The following is a 15,397-nucleotide window of genomic DNA, read 5'->3' on the forward strand; positions in this document are numbered from 1 at the left end:
GGGTGGGTGGTTTCTGCCATGTGTAGGTAACTGCGTGTTATTGTGGTTTAGGATAGTGTTGTGCGTGGTGTATGAGTAGCAGGGATATTGGGAACAGCACAAACACCCAGCCCCTGGGCCATTGGAATTAACCAATGAAGGTTAAAATCCCCGAGCCGGCCGGGAATCGAACCTGGGACCCTCTGAACCGAAGGTCAGTACGCTGACCATTCAGCCAACGAGTCGGACGCCCTTGAGATGGTAGAGGTGGGATCCCTCTCTTAGTCCGAGGGAAAGCCCGACCCTGGAGGGTAAACAAATAAAGGATAAGAAAAAGTGAAGCCACTGACATAGGTTCTCCAATGAAGAAAGCAAGGGATGCTGGGTAGCTGTATCGTCCTGTAATAGCAATTGTGTGTAAGTGATGTTCTTTGTAGTCATATCGCAAGCGAAGTTCAAAGTCACCTCGTCCCTTTCTCCACATCTTTTCGAAGGAGACGTCCCACTACTTGTACATTGTTTCTAACGGGGCAGTGTTAACAGTATACTGTAATTAATTACAATTAATTGCACAGCATGATCGCTTAACATAGAGATTGAGGGAGATAACGTCGTGCAATAAAAGCAGTTGCAATGTTCTAAGCCAAGAACGTGATAGGTGTTGTCCTCGGTTAGTTGTTTATGATCGTTACTCGCCGCAGTAGGCGGTGGGCTGACTACAATCTTTCTGAAATATGATCTCCCATGCACAAAAGGAAAGTATTCGGCGACTATATAGAGCAAGGCGGATAATTTTCTTATGGTCTATGTCCAAAGATGTCCCCAGGTTTCTAATATTACTACTACACTTTAACCTGTCGACCTGTCCGCCTCCGTAGTGTAACGGTCAGTGTTATTAACTGTCGTTCTCGGAGGATCGGGTTCGCTTCCCAGTACTGCAAACAATGTAAGAATGGCAGGACGCCTGTCATGTGGTTGAAATGGTACATGCAGCTCACCTCCATTGGGGGTGTGCCTGAAAAGAGCTGCACCACCTCCGAATGAGAACACTTTACCTGTCGACCGGAGTAGCTTGGCCGGTAGACCGCTGGCTTTCTGAGCTCAAGTTGTTGGGTTCGATCCCGGCTCAGTCCGATTGTATTTGAAGGGGTTCAAGTACGACAGCCTCATCTCGGTAAATTTTCCGACAACTAAAACAGCCCCTGCAGGACAACGTTCCGCCACCACCTCGCCATGTCTGAATATCATAAAAGTAGTCAGAGCGACGTTCTTCAGACCACCCTGATTATACAACGTCTTATGATATCCGCGAAGAATGAACTTTCTAGCGTTAGCTTTTATGGCATTGACAAATTGATCGTATTTTTCAGGAACTGCTGGCACTGTGTGGTAATATTAAGCCCTTTAGAATATCTCTCTTTTCTAGTCCAAAATTTCACAGAGGTTGTGATATTGAAAACAAGAGGTATTTCAGTACCATGGTGAATAATAATTTAGTTGTCTTTGTTGACTTTTGACTAAGCGGCAAAGATTTTATGACCTCTAGTTGCACCATGAATTGATTTCCTGGAGTGAACCGAGACGCTATACACAGGTCATTAGAATACTCTTTTTTTTTTCCATCTGCCAGAACGAAACAGGTCGCGATGCGATGGTCTTCGCATTCGTATCCTAAATTCTTTTGGCTGAAAAGTATGATCTATTGACAATGCCACACAGTGGACATCACCAGTTTCTGAAAATTACTATTGGTTTATCAATACCATAAAAGGCAACGCTAGAGAGATCGTTTCTCTTCGATATCATATAACATACATATCAGGATTTTCGGAAGAACATAATCAACTCTTCACCGAAAATAACACGACAATGAAACTACAACATACGAGATGCTAAAGGCTGTAAGTAGATAACTCTTGAAGAGAGGAGTGGCAGAGAACTGCCGTAGGGATGGACTTCACATACTCTAGTCGTAAAGCCCGAAACCTCATCAGAAAACTTGATACTGACTCCACCACGAAATACAGAAGTTTACAATCGAACCCAAACACAATTGCTTCCAGACTGACTGAAATCTCTGAAGCAAAGATGGACAAGGTACATGCAACTAACTGGTACGAAATAACTAAGAACGAAGTTGACAGCTCATAAAAAATGTTTCCGTTATTTCACTACTGAAGAGCTGAGTGAAGATTTCGTTTATTCGTTCGTTCGTAATCTGTTTACACTCCAGGGTAGGATTTTGCCTCTGACTCAGCGAGGGATCCCACCTCTACCGCCTCAAGGGCAGTGTCCTGGAGCTTCAGACCCTGGGTCGGGGGATACAACTGGGGAGGATGACCAGTACCTTGCTAAGGCGGCCTCACCTGCTATGCTGAACAGGGGCCTTGTGTGGGGGATGGGAAGTTTGGAAGGGATAGACAAGGATGAGGGAAGGAAGCGGCCGTGGCCTTATGTGAGGTACCATCCCGGTATTTGCCTGGAGGAGAAGTGGGAAACCACGGAAAACCACTGAGGAGGGAATCGAACCCCCCTCTACTCAGTTGACCTCCCGAGGCTGAGTGGACCCCGTTCCAGCCTTCGTACCACTTTTCAAATTTCGTGGCAGAGCCGGGAATCGAACCCAGGCCTCTGGGGGTGGCAGCTAACCCTCCAGGGTTGGTATTTCCCTCGGACTCAGCGAGGGATCCCACCTCTACCGCCTCAAGGGCAGTGTCCAGTAGCGTGAGACTTTGGGTCGTGGGGATATAACTGAGAAGGAGGACCAGTTCCTCTTCCAGGTGACCTCACCTGCTACGCTGAACACGGGCCTTGTGCGGAATGGGAAGATCGGAAGGGATAGATAAGGAAGAGGGAAGGAAGTTGCCGTGGCCTTAAGTTAGGTACCATCCCGGCATTTGCCTGGAGGAGAAGTGGGAAATCACAGAAAACCACTTCGAACATGGCTGAGATGGGAATCGAACCCCCCTCTACTCAGTTGACTTTCCGAGGTTGAGTGGACTCCGTTCCAGCCCTTACCGTTTTTCAAATTTCCTAACAGAGCCGGGAATCGAACCCAGGCCCCTGGGGGCTGCAGCTAATCACACTAACCACTGCACCACAGAGGCGGATGGTAGAAATTTTAATGTGCCTAAACTATCTGGAGAAACATATATCGACGTTCCTCCCTTCTAACAAGGTAATTCTATCTACACACTCTGCTGGGATCTTACTAGTCTCAGGTTGTACTGCATTTGAGAGTCTGTTGTTTTTGAGATGTCGTTAAGTTACATTATCCCAGAAAAAGGCAATCGAAAGAACATGCTCGCCGTGAGCTTAAGGTAACATTCTCCTGGAAATTCTACTAGATTTCATTTAAATTACTTTATTATGGACTGCTCATATCGCCGCAACATAATGAATCGTCAGTTCTCATGCAACTGAACGCCCTGATAGTCCATAGAGTTGCTCATTATATCATCGCTAACCGAGCTCGATATCTGCAGTCGCGTAAGTGCGGCCAGTATCCAGTAGGTTCGAACCCCACTGTCGGCAGCCCTGAAAATGGTTTTCCGTGGTTTCCCATTTTCACACCAGGCAAATGCTGGGGCTGTACCTTAATTAAGGCCACGGCCGCTTCCTTTCCACTCCTAGCCCTTTCCTGTCCCATCGTCGCCATAAGACCTATCTGTGTCGGTGCGACGTAAAGCAACTTGCAGAAAAAGAAAAACATCATCGCTTCGTTACGTTGCCTTCTCGAATGAACTGTACGTTTAAATGCCTCCAGTACCTTCTACACAACTTCTATATAAACTCTAATTTTCCCAACTTACAGTCAGTCCAGATTCGACTGTGTGTGTGTGTGTGTGTGTGTGTGTGTGTGTGTGTGTGTGTGTGTGAGAGTGTGAGTGGAGGGCAGAGCATCCAGCTACTCGGTGTGCTACTGCATGCGAGTATTATCATATTTTCGCCTGGACTCAGATGCAGCACACTTGGTGAGCAAAGCCTTTGTTTATTGGAACTTAGATTCCCACGCCCCTTCAGGCTGTGACATCACGCCTCCCTTCTATTACTATTAAAACGTTTTTATTCCTTCCATTATTACTCTGTGCATTATGACCGAGAGGTCTTTTCAGACAGTTCGATCGCATCTCTTCGCACATTAGACAGATCCCTAACATATAAACATCATATTAACAACACAGCCGCCAAGATTAAAAGTCGCAATAATATCCTTCAGAAATTAGCCGGCACCTCTTGGGGCGCAAACAACCAAGTGTTGAGATCTACTGCTCTAGCCCTTTGCTATTCAGTTGCCGAATACTGCGCTTCAACTTGGCTGAACAGTGCTCATACTGCGAAGATTGATGCTCAACTAAATCAAGCAATGCTCATTATAACTGGTTGCATTCGCTCTATAAACGTGGCCTGGCTGCCTACACTCAGCAATATTCCACCGCCTTGCTTAAGAAGGTCTGAAGCTGTTCTAAAATTGTGGAAGAAGATCAGCCAGGACTCCAACCTCCCCGTTCATCAAGATATTAATCAATTTGCCCCTCCACGACTTAAGTCTAGATCTCCATCCTGGCGCGCTGCACTTACACTGGAAGAATCTGGGTTCTCCATCACGAACGCCTGGTTACATCAATGGCAAGTCTTCTGTTCCCAATCAACATCTTGTGACCCTACCTCATGTTCAACCTCCCGGATTCCATCTACCCAGACGTCAATGGAGGACTCTAAACAGGATTAGAGTCAATCAGGGAAGATGCGGCTATACTCTGTATAAATGGGGCTGGCAGAAGTCTCCTGGGTGTGATTGTGGAGCTACCTCACAGACCATCCACCATGTAATTGTCGAGTGTCCACAGAGAGCATTTCAAGGTCCTTTGGAGGACATTCATAACGCAACTGAGGAGGCCTTAAAATGGATCAATGGACTTGATTTGGAACTATAGGCTTCTGTTTGTATATATTGTGTATATATTGCATACTTATTTATATAATCTTTCTGTGTACATCATACGATAAATAAATAAATAAATAATAATAATTCCTCCCATGAAGAGGGAGGTGGGCCATTTAGACGGTAACGCCATCTCTCAGGCCGGGAGATTTGTTACGGTGCTGAAGGTGCACGGAATAGGTGAGGTGGTTGGCGGCCGTGGCGTATACTAGGAACTGTCCCGGCATTCGCCTTAGTGCAGGAGAATGGAAAACCACGGAAAACCATTCTCAGGACAGCCGACGGGGTTGGTACAGCCCTGTCTCGTATCCCGAATGCAGAGGCCTAGAGTCATGGCCATTCCTCCCTTGTTCGGTTGGCTGGTCGGAGTGCAGAACTGTCGGACCCCCAACCAGCCGGACCGGCCACTTGTGGACCTAGATCCACTCTGCATCTACCGACCCTCGCCTTCCAATTTTTTCTTTAAAATATATGTAACAACCTCTGCGAGTGCTAGGATCAATCGTCCTATATTGTGAACTGTAAATATTGAAGATTTGGCGATGGCAGCTGATTGGAACATTGAGAACATTTCTTTCCATCAATTATATAATAATTTTCTGTGGCAATTTCTAGCCGAGTGCAGCTCTTGCTAGGCAGACTTTCCGATGAGTGTGGGCGGCATCTGCCATGTGTAGGTAACTGCGTGTTATTGTGGTGGAGGATAATGTTATGTGTGGTGTGTGAGTTGCAGGAATGTTGGGGAGAGCACAAACACTCAGCCCCCGAGCCATTGGAATTAACCGATGAAGGTTAAAAATCCTCGACCCGGCCGGGAATCGAACCCGGGACCCGCTGGACCAAAGGCGAGCACGCCAGCCATTTAGTCATGGAATTCCGTCAATTAGTAAATTAATATCTCAGCTAGTGCTGCTAGGTCTTTAACCTTTTGAAACTTTCTTGGCAGGATGAATCTCTCGCTTCGATTTCCTACCTGAAGTCGCCTCTCCTTTTACTTCATAGGGTTCTATTCTTTTTCAGGTGTCAATTAGTTGTTCAAATTTGTAAACTGTGTATTTAATTCCTCGCTCTGCTGGGAAAGTTTATCGTAATTCAGTGGCTGGGTCGAATGACTGTTGTCTCTTTTCGAATGACATTTTTCTCAGTTGTTCTTGCTGTAATTTTAAATTGTGATCATCCTCTTATTGGCATTGAATTTCGATGGTTCTAAACACTAACCTGTTAACTATCTTGTTAATGATCGTAATTTCCATTTACTTTATATGCCATCTGTGTGCCTACCACGGAACCTCTAACTTCCCAGTCGCTTCTTCTTCGTCTTCTTCTCCTACTACTACTAAAGTGTTTTCAATCCTCCCCTGAAGGGAGAGGCGGGCCTCTTAGACAGTAACGCCGTCCCTCAGGCCAGGAGATTTGTTTACTTTGAAGGGGATGCTCGTAGAAGCTGAGGGGGTTGGCAGCCGAGGCATATACTAGAAATTGCCCCGGCATTCGCCTTAGTGCAGGAGAATGGAAAAGCACGGAAAAACCATTCTCACTACAGCCGACGGTTGGAGTCAGCTGTGAGGTCCAGCCCTTTACCTTCTCCCGAATACAGAGGCGTAGAGCCACGGTAGAGCCTTGGCCACCCCTCTTCTGCTCGGTTGGTCGGCCAAAGTGCAGAGCTGTTGGACCACGGACTAGCCGGGTTACGTCTCAAAACTCACGAGTTTCAAAACTCACGGGCTAAAATTAGTTACAAATAGTATCAAAACTCACGACTACAAACTGGTAGCTAAAGTAAACATTCTAATGAGTCTCAAAATTCACGACTCCGGACAGTAAGTGCTTGCGATGACCGCGTGAGGGATGAGGTGAGCGGTGACTCACGCTTCCCTTACGACAGGCAGGGGATACTGTGGACGTTATTCTGCCCCCTCCCCAACCCGCAGGGGAAAAATAATGGCTGGTAAATGAAAGAGACCGAGGTGTATTATTATTAAAATATTTTGCTATTGTCTTAAAGCTAATACACTGACTGACAGAGCAAATGCAACACCAAGAAGGAGTGGTTCGAAAGGGATGAAAGTTGGGGAAAAAACAGAGACGGCACGGACGAATAATTGATGTTTATTTCAAACCGATATGCAGGTTACACAATGCGCACGGCATCGACTCAGTAGGATGTAGGACCACCGCGAGCGGCGATGCACGCAGAAACACGTCGAGGTACAAAGTCAATAAGAGTGCGGATGGTGTCCTGAGGGATGGTTCTCCATTCTCTGTCAACCATTTGCCACAGTTGGTCGTCCGTACGAGGCTGGGGCAGAGTTTGCAAACGGCGTCCAATGAGATCCCACACGTGTTCGATTGGTGAGAGATCCGGAGAGTACGCTGGCCACGGAAGCATCTGTACACCTCGTAGAGCCTGTTGGGAGATGCGAGCAGTGTGTGGGCGGGCATTATCCAGCTGAAACAGAGCATTGGGCAGCCCCTGAAGGTACGGGAGTGCCACCGGCCGCAGCACATGCTGCACTTAGCGGTGGGCATTTAACGTGCCTTGAATACGCACTAGAGGTGACGTGGAATCATACGCAATAGCACCCCAAACCATGATGCCGCGTTATCTAGCGGTAGGGCGCTCCACAGTTACTGCCGGATTTGACCTTTCTCCACGCCGACGCCACACTCGTCTGCGGTGACTATCACTGACAGAACAGAAGCGTGACTCATCGGAGAACACGACGTTCCGCCATTCCCTCATCCAAGTCGCTCTAGCCCGGCACCATGCCAGGCGTGCACGTCTGTGCTGTGGAGTCAATGGTAGTCTTCTGAGCGGACGCCGGGAGTGCAGGCCTCCTTCAACCAATCGACGGGAAATTGTTCTGGTCGATATTGGAACAGCCAGGGTGCCTTGCACATGCTGAAGAATGGCGGTTGACGTGGCGTGCGGGGCTGCCACCGCTTGGCGGCGGGTGCGCCGATCCTCGCGTGCTGACGTCACTCGGGCTGCGCCTGGACCCCTCGCACGTGCTACATGACCCTGCGCCAACCATCTTCGCCACAGGCGCTGCACCGTGGACACATCCCTATGGGTATCGGCTGCGATTTGACGAAGCGACCAACCTGCCCTTCTCAGCCCGATCACCATACCCCTCGTAAAGTCGTCTATCTGCTGGAAATGCCTGTGTTGACGGCGGCCTGGCATTCTTAGCTATACACGTGTCCTGTGGCACACGACAACACGTTCTAGAATGACTGTCGGCTGAGAAATCACGGTACGAAGTGGGCCATTCGCCAACGCCGTGTCCCATTTATCGTTCGCTACGTGCGCAGCACAGCGGCGCATTTCACATCATGAGCATACCTCAGTGACTTCAATCTACCCTGCAATTGGCATAAAGTTCTGACCACTCCTTCTTGGTGTTGCATTTGCTCTGTCAGTCAGTGTATAATGCATTTTTTACCTTTCACATACATTTATAATAATGACGTGTGTCCTGCGGGGAGGTCTGGTGGAGGTCTTTAGAGTTGATGCCGTATAGGTGACCTGCACGTCTGTAAGGACGAGACCCTACCTAAGATGAAGTCCAATGCCGAAGACGGCACGAACACCCAGTCCCCGAGCCATATGAATTAAGTAATGAAAGTTAAGATCTTTGACCCGACCGGAAATTGAAACCGGGACCCCCTGGACCCCTTGGACCAAAGGTTAGCATGCTAACAATCTATGCATGCAGCCGGACGACATAAAATTAAAGTAGGTATATTGTCCGCTGCTAGTTAAAAGAAAATGTCAATTGGTAGTACTGGGGCTTAGTTCCATTATGCAGCCATAAGGCGGCATTTACTTGAATAAGGAGTTTTATTTAGAGCTATTAAAGATCAAGAAAGTTAATTCACTCATTTAGTTTCAACACTTGTAGATTAATTTTTCAAAAAGGCGCACTTCTATTTTTCGTAAGAGTTCATCTATTCGCTTATTTCAATAGACTGTCTATCTGACATTCTTAAACCGAAATGAAATTACTCAGGTCGCATTCGATTATTCTGTGCGATATAACTGAATGATATTTGAAACTCATTCGATTATTTAAATAATCGGATGGAAGTTATTCCATTATTAAAAGTATTCCATCATCCCATCAGTAATAGGGTGGACATTTATCCATTCAAAGAACTGGCCCTGCTCGTGAGTTAATCCTCTTCCTGGAATTCGTGAGTTTTGGGACTCGTGAGTTTTGAGACTCGTGAGTTTTGAGACGACACGGACCAGCCGTGGCCACTTGTGGGCCGAGACCCACTCTGCGTCTACCGACACAGTCGCTTCCCTGGCATATTATTATTATTATTATTATTATTATTATTATTATTATTATTATTATTATTATTATTATTATTATTATTAAAAATTATTTCTTTTTAATCTGTTTTCCCTCGGACTCAGCGAGGGATCCCACCTCTACCGCGTCAAGGGCAGTGTCCTGGAGTGTGAGACATTGGGTTGGGGAATACAACTGGGGAAAATACCAGTACGTCGCCCGGGAGGCCTCACCTGCTATGCTGAACAGGGGCCTTGTTGGGGGATGGGAAGATTGGAAGGGATAGACAAAGAAGAGGGAAGGAAGCGGCCGTGGCCTTAAGTCAGGTACCATCCCGGCATTTGCCAGGAGGAGAAGTGGGAACCACAGAAAAACCACTTCCAGGATGGCTGAGGAGGGAAACGAACCCGCTTCTACTCAGTTGACCACCCGGGGCTGAGTGGACCCCGTTCTAGCCCTCGTACCACTTTTCAAATTTCTTGGCAGAACCGGGAATCGAATCCGGGCTTCCGGGGGGTGTTAGCTAATCACACTAACCACGACACTACAGAGGCGTAATACAATCTAAAACAAATATTTTTAGTATTAAAATAAATGTTTGTTACTTATGTAACTATCACAGAAATAAAACTGTGTAGTTCATAAATACATTTTTATTTTTCAATTGTTCAAATTCTTGTTTTTCTCCAAATCATGTTTTTGGAATTACACTGCTTATGCTCTGCTCGCCTCAAATGATATGGTCATTTGCCATCTATCGCAAAGCTTTCACCCAATCACGCTACCTGATAGCACGATATGTGCACCAGTGTTTATTAGTTTAAAAATTACGATGAACATAGTGTATATGCAGTCTATATAGTGATTCTCTTCCCTTACGGAAAGTGCAAGAAAAAAATATAATAAGTGAACCAGACTGTACTTATCACTCGCGGATAGCAATGCTGCACTATGTATGTTAAATGGTGAGTAGGGCTACGTTGATGTAATATCAATGCGAGTAGCACTTCTTTCTGCCCCAGGGATGTAAATACCCAGGCGTCTGCAGTGGTTGAATCTAGAATAAAAACCGTACTTTTTGACTGATGTCTACAGATCAGCTTACGACAGCGATCGTGTAGGAATGGTTAATATTAGTGGTTAGTGGTCGATGCAATTAACGCATTCTTCTTCTTAATCTGTTTACCCTCCAGGATTGATTTTTCCCTCGGACTCAGCGAGGGATCCCACCTCTACCGCCTCAAGGGCAGTGTCCTGGAACATGAGACATTGGGACGGTTGATACAACTGGGGAGAATAACGAGTACCTCGCCCAGGCAGCCTCCCCTGCTATGCTGAACAATGGCCCTGTGGGGGGATGGGAAGATTGGAAGGGATGGACAAGGAAGAGGGAAGGAATCGGCCGTGGCCTTAAGTTAGATACCATCCCGGCATTTGTCTGGAGGAGAAGTGGGAAACCACGCAAAAAACATTTCGAGGAAGGCTGAGATGGGAATCGAACCCACCTCTACTCATTTGACGTACCGAGGCTGAGCGGAGCACTTTTTAAATTCCGTGGCAGAGCCGCGAATCGAGCCTGGGCCTCCGGGGGTGGCAACTAAACACACCAACCGCTATACCACAGAGACGGACATGTATTATTGTTATTGGTTTGTACAAAGTTTTGTTCAGAGAATCTGGTGAGTGGTTAGGTACCTTCCCTCCAATTTCCAGCACTTTCATCTCTTTACGTTTTGTTACGTCCTATGAGTTTAGTACTTTCTTTCCTAATCTGTTTACCCTCCAGGGTTGGTTTTTCCCTCGGACTCAGTGAGGGATCCAACCTCTACCGCCTCAAGGGCAGTGTCCTGGAGCGTCATACATTGGGTCGGGAGATACAAATGGGGAGGGTGACCAGTACCTCGCCCAGGCGGCCTCATCTGCTAAACTGAACAGAGGCCTTGGTGGGGGATGGGAAGATTGGAAGGGATAGGCAAGGAAGAGGGAAGGAAGCAGCCGTTGTCTTAAATTAGGTACCATCCCTGCATTTTCCTGGAGGAGAACTCTGAAACCACGGAAAACCACTTCAAGGATGGCTGAGGTGGAAATCGAATCCCATTTGCTCATTTGACTTCCTGAGGCTGAGTGGACCCCGTTCCAATCCTCGTACTACGAGTTCAGTACTTACAATACGATATAAAATACGACAATGTGACATGGGCGGAAATTTTTCAAAAAAGTCAACGACGAGGATGGGATTCGAACCCACGCGTGCAGAGCACATTGGATTAGCAGTCCAACGCCTTAACCACTCGGCCACCTCGTCGTATATATGTGAGTACGATTATCTGTTTACTCACGTAGAGTAACAATGTTATCAGCTGGGTTGATGAAGATAAAACTGAGATATACCCTATCTCTTATCCCATAAATATTGAGATACGAGTACATCTCAAATTTAGATGAATAAAAACGCATTGATTTTAGTATGTTCATAAATTTTATTATCACTTACCGCTTATCGTGCTCCTCTGTGGTGTAGTGGTTAGCGTGATTAGCTGCCACCCCTGGACGACCGGGCTCGATTCCAGGCGCTGCCACGAAATTTGAAATGTGGTACGAGGGCTGGAACGGGGTCCACTGAACCTCGGGAGGTCAACTGCTTTGACAGGGGTTCGATTTCAATTTCCACGTCAGCCATTCCTTACGTGGTATTCCGTGGTTTCCCACTTCTATTCCAGGCAAATGCCGGGATAGTACCTAACTGAAGTCCAAGGCCGCTTACTCCCACACACAAACACTAGTTGTCTGAGATAGGTAGGTATGGCTGCAAGGTGAAATATACGGACACACACGTCTATTTTTATATGTAGTGGACCAATTTCAACCCCCATATCTACCACACCCCCACAGCTACCGACACACAATCACCATAGTGCACGATGGGAAACTCGAGGTTACTACTACACATAAACATCAGGGGTCTGCGATGGGTAGTTTTCTGCAGGGTGAAATATACGGAGTCCGCCTCTGTGGTGTAGTGGTTAGCGTGATTAGCTGCCACCCCCGGAGGTCCGGGTTCGATTCCCCGCTCTGCCACAAAATTTGAAAAGTGGTACGAGGGCTGGAACGGGGTCCACTCAGCCTCGGGAGGTCAACTGAGTAGAGGTGGGTTCGATTCCCACCTCAGCCATCCTCGAAGTGGTTTTCCGTGGTTTCCCACTTCTCCTCCAGGCAAATGCCGGGATGGTACCTAACTTAAGGCCACGGCCGCTTCCTTCCCTCTTCCTTGCCTATCCCATCCAATCTTCCCATCCCTCCACAAGGCCCCTGTTCAGCATAGCAGGTGAGGCCGCCTGGGCGAGGTACTGGTCATTCTCCCCAGTTGTATCCCCCGACCCAAAGTCTGAAACTCCAGGACACTGCCCTTGAGGCGGTAGAGGTAGGATCCCTCGCTGAGTCCGAGGGAAAAGCCGACCCTGGAGGGTAAGCAGATTAAGAATTAAGAATTAAGAAATATACGGATATATATATTCGTATTTAGCCACAGATTAGGTTAAGGACCACACGCCATGCGCTTATAGACGAACATCACACTGTTCAATGCTGAAGGGACTGTTAACGAGATTCTCTCGTATTTATATAAAGATAAAGAAGTATCGAGAACCTTCCAGATGTACTTGGAATGTTCTAGACAGCGCACTACGACGAACAAATGCTTCAGCCATCCCCCGGTATGTTTTTAACGTTATTTATATTCTCGTAGGAAGCTTGAGAAGATGGCCTTCCTAGTTCCTTGACTGAATGGTCAGCGTCGTGTCCTTCTCATCAGAGTTCCTGGGTTCGTTTCCCGGACGGGTCGGTGAATTATGCTGCGTCTTGCTCTGGCACAGGGTGTTTTGTGTTTGTCTCAATACACATCGCACACTAACCACCTCAGAAAACCGTGATAGGTAGTGAATACATCCCTCCATATAGAGTTGGAATCCTGAAGGGCATCCGTCCGTAAAACAGGGCAATTGTACACGTGAGAGACAGTTCTCACCCAGGATCACATCAAATTTTGGGAAAAGGAGTGTATTTGAGTATATCTAAGAAAAATAAGTAACGGGTAAAAATGCAGATAATTCTGTGCCTGTCTCTTACCTGGAAGCTCTGGCTTCGATTCCCGTCCAGACCAAAGATTCTAATTATATTACCATATGTTTTATTTTTCAGGTAGGGCCTAACGTTTATTCAAAAATTAGTTTCGGTAGACTGAAGGACCTAGCAGTTATTTAAAAAAATAAGTACAAAAGTGTCCGCTTCTGTGGTGTGGTGGTTAGTGTGATTACTGCCAACTCTGGAGGCCCATGTTCGATTCCCGGCTCTACCACGCAATTTGAAAAGTGGTTCGAGGGCTGGAACGGTGGCCACTCAGCCTCGGGAGGACAAGTGAGTAGAGGGGGTTTCGATTCGCTCCTCAGCCATCGTCGAAGTGGCTTTCAGTGGTTTCCTACTTCTCCCCCAGGCAAATACCGGGATGGTATCTAACTTAAGGCAACGGCCGCTTCCTTCCCTCATCCTTGTCTATCCGTTCCAATCTTCCCATCCCCCAGCAAGGCCCCTGTTCAGCATAGTAGGTGACGCCGCTGGTAGCTCTCCCCAGTTGTATCATCCCGACCCAAAGTTTCAAGCTCCAGAACACTGTTCTTGAGGCGGTACGGATGGGATCCCTCACTGAGTCCGAGGGAAAAACCAACCGTGGAGGGTGAACAGATTAAGAAAGGAAGAAAAGTTCAAGTGTTTGACAATGAGAGGGAAAAACGTAGATAAATTACGCTTTTCTTGGAATTCATTATGCTCTCCAGAAGTTAGGTGTTCATTTTCTTGTCGAGTTACTCTTATACAGGCAGGTTCCAAATCGAACTTGCCATAAACGACGAGATGTATGACGGGAGTCGTAGGTCACAGCGTAGGATGGAATGGAAGAGCTACAACCACTTTCACTTATGGAGATATTTTTATTCTTAGCGGGACTTAGCACCTTCGCACGTGTCATTGAACGTGGGAGAATGTTCTTGCCCAGCAAGAAACTTCTACCTCGTCTGATCATTGAGTATCCTCATTCTTATTTACGTGGTCACTCATCGCCGTTTGTAAGGAACGTTCCAAACTGTCTGAATGACTGAATATGAGAAACCATTTTGATGAAATTTACTCCACTAGTCTTTGTTCTTGATTTATCCCACATTAGTAACGTTGCTCTGCAGCTTTGTTGTAATTCAGTCGGTGCAATAGATTGTATTCAAGTACTTTTCTTTCAAGTATGAATATATTAATGGTTACGTGAACCAAATGGAAATAGTAAGAAATATTTTACTTGTAGAGAATAATATGGATACATACTTTATCACCTTACAACTACTTTTTTCTGCTACGTCGCAGCGCTTCCGTATGTGTTTTGTTTGTGATGTCTTTGCTCACTCAAGTTGTTTGAATTAATTAGGTGTCTTTTCTTCATGTTGCTCATTCGTTTTGTGCCCTAACCCATTCATTAAGTGATATATTTATTGGTCCAAGGATCATGCTATTTTCCTTTCAACAAAAAGGTAATATATTTATTGGTCCAGGGATCATGCTATTTTCCTTTCAACAAAAAGGTAATATATTTATTGGTCCAGGGATCATGCTATTTTCCTTCCAACAAAAAGGTAATATATTTATTGGTCCAGGGATCATGCTATTTTGCTGTTTGAACTGCCCGCGCTAGTCATATGGACAAATATAATGAGAATTCACAGACATAGCACTCCCATTCGTCGGTGCGAGCCCTGGACCTCAAGAAAGAAACAAAAGACGGCACGCGCAGAGGATTGCAATATAAGGGAGTCCTGTCTACAGTCCGTAAGTACGTATACATATTTCTCTGGTAAAGGCGGTATTTCGTAATTTGCCGCTGATTTTACACTTTATTTGAGTAAAAGCAATTATTATCTTCCATTTGGGACAAATATTACAGTAACGTTTCGTGGATCGGATTCGTTCACATAACCAACCGTGGGCTTTGCATTCCAGTTTATAATTTATACGACTGATTGGGCATTGACTTGCAATTTTATGCGAAATTTTTCCAATGATATGTATATCATCTGAGACGTGTATGGAAGAATGAATGACGAACTTTGTGATGTGAATTACTTCATGATTCATA

At 46.2% G+C, this 15,397-nt stretch overlaps 1 non-coding gene across 1 annotated transcript; it reads right to left on the reverse strand.

Moving 5' to 3' along the window:
- Window positions 1–11,448: 11,448 nt before the first annotated feature.
- Window positions 11,449–11,530, reverse strand: TRNAS-GCU (transfer RNA serine (anticodon GCU)). Its single transcript has one exon. It is a non-coding gene; the product is annotated as a tRNA-Ser (tRNA).
- Window positions 11,531–15,397: the final 3,867 nt, after the last annotated feature.

The sequence above is a fragment of the Anabrus simplex genome, chromosome 3 (genome assembly GCF_040414725.1).
Source record: "Anabrus simplex isolate iqAnaSimp1 chromosome 3, ASM4041472v1, whole genome shotgun sequence".
Classification (NCBI taxonomy): domain Eukaryota; kingdom Metazoa; phylum Arthropoda; class Insecta; order Orthoptera; family Tettigoniidae; genus Anabrus; species Anabrus simplex.